Source organism: Oryctolagus cuniculus, chromosome 15 (assembly GCF_051225735.1).
Source record: "Oryctolagus cuniculus isolate XC-2025 breed Fujian yellow rabbit chromosome 15, ASM5122573v1, whole genome shotgun sequence".
In the NCBI taxonomy this organism is placed as follows: Eukaryota; Metazoa; Chordata; class Mammalia; order Lagomorpha; family Leporidae; genus Oryctolagus; species Oryctolagus cuniculus.
The window spans coordinates 77,944,955-77,957,339 of NC_142881.1; the positions used below are offsets into that span (position 1 = coordinate 77,944,955).

Genomic DNA, 12,385 nt, shown 5'->3' on the forward strand with positions numbered 1-12,385 from the left:
AATTACTTTCCCTAGAAGAGGGTAGTAGAACAAGGAATGAACTCCCATGGAATGCATCATGTTTTGTAGCACAAAACTGTGTAAATGTCCATTTCAGACCCCCTAAAGTTGAATGAAAAATGGCTAATACCCTGATTCTTTACCTGATTATAATTGGAAGAAAATGTTTATTACTCACCTCCCTCTCCAAACACATTCACACACACACACACACACACCAACTGAAAAGTGACTGGGGCCATATTGAGATGCAGCCTTAATTTGAAGACACTACATAATTAACTGCCGAACCTGACACATCCTTGACCTTGAGATTGGGGATTTTAACTCCTAGTGACTATGTCCTCAGCAAAAATCAGGTTCTGATTGCCTTGCCATGGTTGTGTTAAATTAGTAGGATACACAACACCTATGAAAGCAACAGAAAAAAATGTTCTGGGATCTTAGTAGTTATGGCCTAATTCTGCTACTACAGTGTCAGTGCTTTGGAAACAAATATGTACTTTGTTGGTAGTGATAAATTTCTTGGAAGTGACATGTATTTGGAATTGTGATGTCTTATTTTTGCGGATCCATAAAGAGAAAATGCAAGCTCACTTGTCACAGGTAGGAAAGGTCAGATAGAGTAAGACCTTGTCTAATAGAAATAAAACAGGAGCTAAGCCACGTAGCCAATAATTTTGTTTGCAGAAAATGCTAGAGCCGCCCAAAGAGGAGCACTGCTATATATTCCTTATCTTAAAAGAACCATGTAGGACAGGGCATTTCGCAGAGCAGTTAAGATCCCTGCCCCACATTAGACCCCCTCGGTTAGATTCCTGGCTCTGGAAATGGCTCCTTTTTCTTGCAAGCAGACTGCTGGAGGCAGTGTAGTGATGGCTCAAGTGATTGGGTTCTTGCCATCCACGTGAGACTTGGATTTCATCCCTGGCTCTCTCCTAGCTTTGGGCTTCAGGCCAGCACTGGCCATTGTGGGTATTTGGGGAGTGAAGCAGTGGATAAGAGCACCCTCTATCTCTCTCTTGTTCACACATACACACACACACACACACACACCTGTCCCTTTCTCTTTATCTCTGTTTCGCTGACTCTCAAATTTAAAGAGAGTCCTTTAAAGTCAAGAACAACAAAAGCAAGCTCTACAAAGAAAATATTGTATTGAAATTTCCTTTTTAAAAAAATGAAAATATGACAAATTTCAGTGTATTTGTAGTCACTAGAATGTGGAAAAAATGTGGCAGCCAATTAGACTCTGTCCCATGAGTGTGTGGTCTGCCCTATATATAAAACTGCCTACCCTGATGCTTCAGGATGGTTCAGTCTCTTCCAGGTAAACCACAAGTCAATGCACTAATTCACACATGAGATCAGAGTGAGCAGGAACTCTACGGGCTGTACTGTGGCATCGACCACCAGCATATGAACAGAAAAGTGCCGATGATAATAATTCAAAATATTTTGTCTACAGTTCAACTTCCAATGCTATTAGAAGACTTCTGCTTTGGTCAGCTGCCTTTGCACAAGGAATTCCTCCATGGACTATATTGTCCTGGCAACAGGTAAAAACAGGCAACCTGTTAACACAGGCCTACAAGAGTAAGGGTCAGGTTCAACTGTGAAGTTGAGAGGAGCTGGTGCCCAGGACATCTGACCTTTTGTCTTCTCACAGTGATCAGATAATAAAAGAGATACAGTGAATTTTACCCTAACATGAAAACATCGGAAACATGTTTGAGTTTATCTTTTGTCTATTTATCGTTTCTTCACAACCATACATTAAAAATACTAGTGAGATTCATATTTGTCCTGACCTATAGATATTTCTAGGAGAACTAAGCAAGATATGTTGCCACAAAGATATCTAAACTAGTGGCCTGGGTAAGGTACCTTTTACTTGAGTGTTACATTAAAATGCAAAGACCTTAAGAACAAAAAATACTACAAATTGAATTTCTTTTTTTTTTTTTTTGACAGGCAGAGTGGACAGTGAGAGAGAGAGAGAGACAGAGAGAAAGGTCTTCCTTTGCCATTGGTTCACCCTCCAATGGCCGCTGTGGCCAGCGCGCTATGGCCGGAGCACCGTGCTGATCCGATGGCAGGAGCCAGGTACTTATCCTGGTCTCCCATGGGGTGCAGGGCCCAAGCACTTGGGCCATCCTCCACTGCACTCCCTGGCCACAGCAGAGAGCTGGCCTGGAAGAGGGGCAAGCAGGACAGAATCTGGCGCCCTGACTGGGATTAGAACCTGGTGTGCCGGCACCGCAAGGCAGAGGATTAGCCTAGTGAGCCGCAGTGCCGGCTACAAATTGAATTTCAAAAGTAGAAATGGCATGTAGTAGAAATACTGATTATTAAGAACCTGAGTAGATGTATTCTGGCCCAGAATACCAGAAGTATTCATTAGAAAAACAGTGAGCACCAGAAATCCCTATAGCATAACTAGAGAAAGAAACACAGAATGCTAGTTGTTAGAAGTGTTCTTGAAAAATCCTCCCCACCTGCCTGTCTTGCACAGAGGGTAAAATCTGGAAACCACTAGTGAGTCTTCTGCAACCCTGTGAAATATCCTGAAATCCAAAGAGGCTCACTTCTCCTTAACCTTTCACTAAGTCCTCTTCTTTAACACATCTGTTTGTGGTAGCATTGTCCACCTGGTATTCAGAACTAAAGCCTCTTTGTGTGGGCACCTTGCAATGTTTGTCAAGAACAGCTTCAAAGCTGAAATGCCCCATGTACCCCTCAATGATGTGTCAATCTTTCAGTGAGGCTGTAAGGTGTCCAGGAAGCCAAAGACGAACCAGGGTATGTTTTCTTTCTTTTCTAACATTTTATTGAAATACTGTATACATACCAAGAAATGCACATAAGTGTATAAATAAATGAGTTTTGCATCCTCTGTTCACACTCATAACCAACATCCAAATTAAGAACAACATATTCTGGTAACCCAAGAGTCCTCACTCTCCCTGCCTCTCCATTTCTTTAACATAGAAAAGAAAAATATTTTGTCATTTAACTAGTATGATCCAGTGAAGCAATATTCATAACTACATACTGAATGATACAACACACACACACACACACTCTTTATATTGTGTCTATACTAGCTACAACAAATAAAAGAAAACATGTAGTGATTTGTCTTTTGGGGTCTGGCTTATTTCACTTAATATAATGATCTCCAGTTGCTTCCATTTTGTTGTGAATGTCAGGATTTCATTCTTCTCACAGCTGAGTAACAGTCCATCATCAAGATACACTTTTTTTAAAGAATCATAATTACTAGGAGTTCACCCATGTGAGAAGAAACACAAGATGGGCTATGAAGACATGAGGTATCATAGTCAACACTATTGGGTCTTAAGGTAGCTGAAGGTGGACCAGGGTAGCCACCATGGCCCACACCCTGGAGCAATGGAAATTTTCTGTGGAAAAAAGCATAGAATTTAGAGCAGAAAAAGTGTCACAATTTTCTTAATTTACTTCTTGAAAATATTTTATTAGATTTATATCTGAGTATTTCATTTTTTTCTGGGGTGCTAATGTAAATGTTAATGTATTTTTAATTTAAAATTCCACTTGCTCATTTCAATTTCATTGGTTTCTGGAGAAGCTTTTATTATTTCTTTTCTTCTGCTCACTTTGTATTTAATTTTCTCTTCTTCTAATATCCCAAGGTGGAAATTCAGATGATTGATTTTAGATTTTTCTTCATTTCTAATATATGCATTCAATACCATAAATTTCCACCTAAGTGCTGCTTATGCTGAACACCACAAAGTCTGACAAGCTGTATTCTCACTCACATTTACTTAAAAATACTTTTAAAATTTCCCTTGGAATTTCCTCTTTGATCCATGTCTTATTTATAGGTATGTGGTTTACTTTAACAATTTTGAGACTTTCTACCTGTTTTCCTACCATGATTTATATTTTAGTTTCATTATGATCTGAGAGCAGACATTGTGTTTGTTTAATTGTATTTAATCCTTTTAAACTGCAGGCGTATTTTATGGTCCAGGATATTGTCTCTCTTGATGAATGTCCCATAGAAGCTTAAGAATTGTATTTGACTGCTGGATGACATAGTCTATACATATTAGTTATATCCAGTTGATTGAAGGTGCTGTTGGTATCAATGATTTCTTTACTGACTTTCTGACAGCTAGATCTGTCCACTTCTGACAGACAGCTTTCAAAGCATCCAGCTATAACAGTGGATATTCACCCATTTCTCCTTACAGGTCTGTTTTGGCTCCAGATGTTCTAACACAATGTGCCATACACATTAAGGACTGCTAAGGCTTCTTAGAGAATTGACCCCTTTATCACTATGGCAATTTCCTCTTTCTCATGAGAACTTTTCTTGCTTTGAAGTCTGCTATGCCTGAAAATAACATGGCTAATCAAATGTTCTTTCAATCAGTGATCATAGCATGAATGTTTTTATTCATCCCTTGACTTTTTTTTAAAAAGACTTATTTATTTATTTATTTGAAAGGCAGAGTTACAGAGAGGCAGAGGCAGAGGGAGAGAGAGAAATACAGAGAGTCTTCCATCCATTGGTTCACAGATGGCTACAATGGTCAGAGCTGCGCCAATCTGAAGCCAGGAGCCAGGAGCTTCTTCCAGGTCCCCATGTGGGTGCAGGGGCCCAAGAATTTGGGCCACCTTCCACTGCTTTCCCAGGCCACAGCAGAGTTGGATCAGAAAAGGAGCAGCTGGGACTCAAACCGGCATCCATATGGGATGCCGGTACTGCAGGTGGTGGCTTTACCCGCTGTGCCACAGCGCTGGTCCCCATCCCTTGATTTTTTATCTATACGCATCTTTATATTTAAAAAGAGCTTTTTGCAGATAACATATAGTAGGATATTGTTTTTCAATTCACTGTAGCACTCTTTCAATTGATATGTTTAAATGATTGATGATTAAAGTGATTCTTGGTATTGGTGGATTAATACTACAGTATTTGTGTCCATGTTATATTTGATATCCATTTTCAATGTTCACAACTTTTCTATTCCTTTTCTTCCTTTTATTATTTCAATTCAGCACTTTATATAATTCTATTTCCTTTCCTTAGCGTGTCAGCTATACATATTTTTAGTGGTTGACCTACAGTTTGCAATACACCTTTACAACTTATCCAGTTCCACTAACAAACAATAATACATAGCTTCATAGGTAGTAAAAGAATCTTATAACAGCAAAATATTAATTTCTCCCTCCTATTCCTTATACCATTACTGCTATTTAGTTTTCTTATAAATAAGCATACACATAGATATATAGATATGTATAACTGATACATTGTTGCCTATAAGCACCATAAGTGTGTGTATCTATATATAAACATATATATATATATATATATGTGTGTGTGGGTGTGTGTATGTGTGTATGTATACATATATATATATCCTCAATACAGGATTATATGTAAGCACAGGTAGATACTTCAAAAAATTATTGGAAAATGGTATTAAAGGATGATTTTATTTGGGTGCAAACAATCTTCACATCCATGAATAACTTTTCTTATATATGCACTTCCATGAATTTTTGAAAACCCCTTTTATTTTAATTGAAGATTTTGTAGTTACTATTATTTCCAACGAATTGCTATCTACCACATCATTTAAGAATAAATATATTTTGGCTTGTTTTCTTTATTCTCTCATGCTTTTCCTTTGCTTATGCACACTTAAATTTTTGCTCTGTATTTTTCCTCTTCTCTGAAGAATGCCTTTAAACATATCTTGCAAAGCGGGTCTATTGGCAGCAAATTCCTCAAATATCCATCTGTATGAGAAACTCTATTTCTCTCTCACTTTTGAAGGATAATATTGCAGGTACAGAATTCTAACCCTGTGCATTCTCCCTCTCTCCTTTGTTTCCCACCACACTTAAATATTTTACTCCATAATCTTTTTGTGCATGTGGTTTCTGAGAAGTCACATGTGATTTTTACCTTGACTCCTCTGTAGGTAAGTTCTTTCAAGATGCTCTTCTTATTTTTAGAATGTTCTGGTTTGATTAGCATATGTCTAGATATCACTTGTTTGTTTTTGGGATTTACAATGCGTGATGCTCTGAGATTCCTGGGTTTGTGGTTTGGTGCCTGGTGTTTATTAAAGGAAATTCTTAGTCATTGTTTCTTCAAACAAGTCCTCTGTTCATTTTCTTCTTCTCATCCTCACACTCTCACCCTGCATATGTGATGCTTCTTGCAGTTGCCTCATAGTTACCGGAGATTTTGTTTCTTCTGTCTTTCTTTTTTCCCCTTTGCTTTTTGGTTTTGGAAATTTCTAATGAGAACTCCTCAAGCTCCAAGAGTTTTTCCTCAGCCATATCCAGTTTACAAGTAAGTTGATAACACATGTTCTTCACTGCTGCTACAGTGGTTTTGATCTCTAAATAGCACTCTGGCCTCAGAATCAGCCTTTAAGGCATTTCTTTTCCATTCTTGATTACAATTTCTGTCTCCCTGTTTGCATTACCTACCTATTCTTGTATGTTATCTACTTTTTCCATTAGAGCCCCTGGCATACTGGTCATAGTCACTTTAGATGTGCAGTCTTGGGATGAGCATTTGGCCTACAGGTTAGGATGCCAGTTAAGACACCCATGTCCCATATCAGAGCACCTGGATTTAATTCCTGACTCTAGCTTCCTGCCAGTGCAGACTCTGTGAGGCAGTGTTAATGCACAGTGACTGGGTTCTTGCCATGAACTGACAAGATCTGGATGGGGTTCCATGTTCCCAGTTTAAGCATGGCCAAGCCCATGGCATTGAAATGTTTGAGGAGTTGGAGAGTTAACCAGAAAATGGGAGTTCTCTCTGTCTCTCTCTTTGTGTGTGTCTCTCTCTCAGTGCATTTTTAGTAAATACATTAAAATTGAAAGAAAATTCTTGGTATCATCTTTATATCTCTGCCACATTTGAGTTGAGTATTGGTGCTTACTCTGCTTCTTCATACTGTATGCCTCATAAGTTTTCATTGAGAGTTGGACAGGATGAAGTGGGTAAAAGGCATTGTGGCAAAAAGAGGCCCATGATTAGGGCTGTCTTCTACACAGCCAGTGCTCCTGTCTATAAGCATCACAAAAGCTTACCAGGAGTTTTGGGATTGAGATTTTTGTTTTCACTCCCTCAGATTATACCAAATGCAAAGGGTACAGCCATTGACTATGTCCTTCTCCCAAGTGCAAGTCTAGATGAGGCTGTAGTTGAGTATTTCTCTTCTCCCAGCTCAGTTGACTCTATTAAAACCCCAGTAGATTAGTTTCTGGTAGCAGTTCCTCTTGAGTGCAGGCCTAGTTTAGAAGGATAGAATGCCTATTTCTCAATAGTTCCTTTACCCCTTGCCCTGCCAGAAGCACACGGGAGTATTTCTGTGTTGTTGAGTTCCTGGTTCCAGTTCCTGGAGGTAAAAGTCACAAAAGGATGGGGACCGCTCAATAACTGAGCTCCTCCTGAGATTTTATCTCACAGGCTGGTGCACACTGAGCCTCCAGCAATTCATCAATTTAAGTTCCTGTAGCAGTTCCTCAAGGTTGCTGCTGGGAACTTCTGGCTCCAGTATCACCATTATCTGTATCTGCCTGTGGGTTTCCCAATGTCCAGGGCAGAGATTTATCCTGTGATCTCACCTCACTAATGAATCTAAGAGGAGCTGTTGATTTTTCGGTTTGTTCAGCTTTTTGCCTGTTAGGGCACAATGGCAATTTTTACACTCCTTACACACTGGCCCAGACATGGGCCATAAATAACTGTGATTTTTCTATCCAGAGCTCTCTTTGTTGAAGAGTCCAGGGCTGACATCAGTTTTGTGTTCCCTGGCAATCCCTCCTTGAGATTTCTTGGCCTCTCACAAACATCTTGTACCTGGACGGTACACAGAACATGAGCTCTGCCAGGCAGATAATAAGGCAGAGCAAACAGTACCTGTAAATAGCACACTTGTCCCAGCCTGGACCCTCCTACGCCCCAGCCTGCTTGCACTGTCTGATTTATTTGCATGCCTTACTATCTTACTATTGTCATTTTATTTAGGTATGTGAACAAATACCAGCTTCTTAAAGGGGGCAGCTTGGTTGAAATGGGAGTACAGAGTTCTGTCTGCTCGGTCCGTTTTCATCACTTTGGTAATATAATGTGCATAATATATGTGTCCCTGACTTCTGAGAGCTTGGTTTCTGACTTCATGCTGGGGAAAATGTGATGTGCATTTCATACAAACAGTTCTTTTGGGCCTTGTTCTATTCGCCAGCTAGAAATAGGAAATACCATGCTCTCTGGCAAATGTGGACAGTTGGAAGTACAGTGGCACTGGGCACAGCCCCATCAGCCTGGCCATCATAGGAGAAATCATGTGCATTTTGTGTATCTGTTTATTCTGTGTTCCTCACTGAAACATAAGTCCCATGAGGACAGGGACTTTAGCTTGTGAACCACTTGACCGCCAGGCCTAGCAGACTGCCTGAACCAGCCTGCGAGGGCTCTTTCTAATTCTTCTATAGTTCTAATAGTTTTCCATGTGCTCTCTACCCGAGCTCTTCCAGGCCTCTCAGCAAACACCTGTCAAATAAGTGAGTGAATCCATGAATGAATATATCCATGAATAGGTGGATAAATTAAAATAAAATGCTGCAAATTGTATTTGCATGAATATTTTTAAGCTTCAGAAAAAGACTAAAGTACTACTTGGCATGTCACACAGCTGTGTTGGCATTTCTTTCTTCCCAATGATTTATTTAACGGATCATCAGTTTCCAAATGGAGTAATCAGATAATGACTACATGTAAAGGCATTGATTCACTCATGAAGAAGCCTGCACTTTCAAAAGAGTGTGCACAGGACAGGAAAAGGGGGAGGTGGGAGGAGGAATTATTATGATGCAAAAGAATTCACCAAACTTTTCCAGAGATCACCTTAAAAATTCTGCCTAACTGGTTTCTGTTTTAGATTTTATTGATAGATCTCCAATATCCATATTTAAGGTACTTTTCTCCCATAAGAAGAAAAAAAAAACTATGCTATTTTCTAAGATTCCTTTTAATTGTGTAACAGACTGTAGCTCTCAAATGCTACCATTTGTGACGGCTTTAAGAGAAGACTTCACAAGGGTCTGGAGACAGCAGATTGAGGAATCATCAGTTACTTCTGGTTGACAAAAAAAAAAAAATACTGTGCATGTCTAAAAGGGGCTTAAGGTTAATTGATATTTGGCAAAATGAAGACTACTTAATATATTTTTCTTGCCACAAATCTAGTACATTGGATTGACTTTTTGATCCACATATCAGTACAAGTCTGCCTATTACCTCTCTGCTCACACATCTCAGTTTAAATGTCCAATCCTAAAGCAGAAACTAAGATGAATGAGGAAGCCAGAGGGTCACAGGACTTAGAATTTATTTTTAGTATAAAGTACTTAAAATACAAGATATATAAAACAGAAAACCTGAGGTAAAGGGGCGGAAATACCCACATGGACACAAAAGTTACCATGGGCAAACATTGGAGAGTACTAATTTATTTTTTAATTATTTATTTATTTATTGGAAAGATAGAATTACAGAGAGAGGGAGGGAGAGGGAGAGACATAAAGAGAGAGAGTGAGAGAGAGAATCTTCCATCTGCTGGTTCACTCCTCCAATATGCTGTAACAGCCAGGGCTGAGCCAGGCTGAAGCCAGGAGCCTGAAACTCCATCTGGGTCCCCCTCATGGGTGTCATGGGCCCAAGGACTTGGACCATCTTCCACTGCTTTCCAGGTGTATTATCAGGGAGCTGGATTGGAAGTGGAGCAGCCACAGTGCGAACTGTAATGCTAGCATATGCAATGCCAGCATCACAGGTGGCAGCTTCACACACTGCACCGCAATGTTGGCCCTGAAAGTACTAATTTCTATAATGTATTTATGCTTATTGCTAAGCAAACATATTTTAGCTTTTCTTATATGTATACTTTTGCATCTTATTTATTAAATCAACTTACGGAAGGATTATCAAACCCAAACAGTTAGTGGTTTAAACAACACATGGGAAGCAGGCTGTGTTAAGTGGTCATTTAATTGATCCTTGTTGCTGAGAATGTAGAATTTGTCTTTCCTTTAAACTCTTGTTAATGTTTCATTGCACATTTTGGAGACAGTTTGTTTCTGAATTAAGTATAATATTCTAACTCTACAATCCATCCAATAGAATAATGGATCAAAGATTCAGGGCAATTTTTAAAATTTCAATTTCTTAAATGTCTGTCCCATGCATTTTGACCTTCTATACTAGAAATGCAAATCAGGTCTGAATCCATCATGGCAAAGAGGTCGCCACCTGCCCTTGACCTCACGCCTGTCCGCAGCAGATGAGACTGCGTCAACCCAAGGAAACCTTCTTCTTTTGTTCTAGGACATTTTTCTTTGTGAAACAAAAACTGCGTTAGACTTCTCTGCAATGTATGCAGGGTCGGAACCAGAGGAGGTGCCGAGGTTGGCTGGGATCATGTCACATTCAAGCCACAAACATGAGTGTGAGGACACAGAAATACAGCAATTGTGAACCTTGCAGCCCCAGCCAGGTTGCCTGGAGACAGGAGGCCACGTGGTCCCAGGAACAGGGAGGGCTTGAGCTAACTCAGGCAAGCCCAGAGTGGGTACACACCCTACAAGAACTGGCTGCAGTTCACCCTCTCACAGTCAACTGCTTCCTGAAGCTGAGTGCATTTCTGCTCCTTATAACCCAAGATCCCTGACAAAGCATATGTATAGTGCTAAAAGTGACAGTTTTTTATGCCTAGCTAGTTCCAAATTCTCAAGAGCCTCCAGAGAAGCCACGGGTATTGGATACATGATTACTGCTTAAGGACGACATCAGTTTAAGAGCCATTTATTCATATGTATTCTATAAACACACACATATGCATGTATGCATGCATATATACATATATGGAGACATATACACATATGCATGCATCATGAGCATCACTTTCTGATGGAAGGACCCAAGCAAGATCTGAAGACCGATGTTATGACCTGTAGGCAACACTCAGTATTCCTTTAATGTCCATAGCGAGAAACATAGGAAAAAAAAAAAAAAGAAAATCTGCAACTGAACCTTGAAAAGTAGTGTGAAAGACAGTGGAAGACACTTAACCACAGATTTGTAACCCATCCTGGAGAGACTGACAATTAACTTCCTGGGAAATGGTCAGGCAGGTGGATGTCCTGACATTAACTAACAAAGCATTATAACACACCCTTATCAGGTTAGCCATGGTATTTCTGCATGTGACCTGGTGGATGGGTGACTGTGAGGAGAGAGGGGACACACCTGTTGTCGTTGCACTATGTCAGGTTGGTGCTTGGCCTGCCTACAGCCCCTCTGTCAGCCAATCACAGGGCTGGGTCATGTTCTCCCCATGCTTCTGTCCAATGCACATGGCTTTCGATTTCCACCAAACCAGAGACCAGCAAGTGCTCCTGTACATACAGCGCTAACTTAGCCTAAGCCAGACACATTGCATAGGGCTTGTTTTTCTGTACTATAGGATTGAAGCATATTATTCAGGCAGCTTGCAGTTATCCCTTCAACTCACACTCTCCCAAATTTCCTAGCCAGATTTGGGGCCTGGGACAGAACAATCACTCAGATGAAGGGCTCAAGGACTAAGATGGATGGAACGGAAGTGGCTTGAACCACACAAACCTTAGGCCAGGCTCCGGATGGAAGGGACAGAAGCTAAGTGCAGGGGGGGAAAGACAAGAACTTCCAAATGACTTTGCCTTGTTCAGGGGCCCCTCTCTGTCCCCACCTCTGCCAGCGCCTGGTCAAATCCTTCCTCCGTCACGTCTCAGAATCTGCTGAACTGCCTTCAGAGTATCATGGCTGAGACGCACCCATTCATCTGCCTCTGAATTCAAGGGAAGATTCACATTACTGATTTTTCTTACCATGAAACTTTTATTTTCAGGAACAAGTAAATTGATGTTCATCTTCAATTCCCCACATAATCTCATTCTGTGTTGATGTGTTCTGTAAGTTACACAGCTCCACTGTGGGCCAGAAGAGATGTAGTTACTGAAATGTAATATAAAAACCAGGAAAGAAAAACTAGTGCCACGCTCTCTCACCTCATTTCCAAAGGGTCACCCTGGAATTTATCCTCCTCAGTCGCTTCTCGGCTTTATCTCACCTGGGGGCAAATCGTCAAAGGTGCTGTTCGGACATACCAGAATTAATTTTCTATCAATAATAACATTCCACTTTATTATATTTATGTATTAATTCATTCAATTGTTGAACAAACATTTATTGAGTGACCTTTATGTACTGGGCACTGAGCCCAGTTGCTTAAGGGAAAAGATACAGAGTTAGTAA

At 40.2% G+C, this 12,385-nt stretch overlaps 1 long non-coding RNA gene across 1 annotated transcript in view; it reads right to left on the reverse strand.

The window, feature by feature from the left end:
- Nucleotides 1-12,385, reverse strand: part of LOC127488767 (uncharacterized) — a 346,163-nt gene that overhangs the window by 92,375 nt on the left and 241,403 nt on the right. Inside the window, exons 3-4 of the long non-coding RNA XR_016221749.1 lie at nucleotides 12,139-12,223; nucleotides 11,959-12,060 (exon numbers count right to left, since the gene is read on the reverse strand). This is a non-coding gene — a long non-coding RNA (uncharacterized LOC127488767). The remainder of the gene's footprint in view (nucleotides 1-11,958; nucleotides 12,061-12,138; nucleotides 12,224-12,385) is intronic.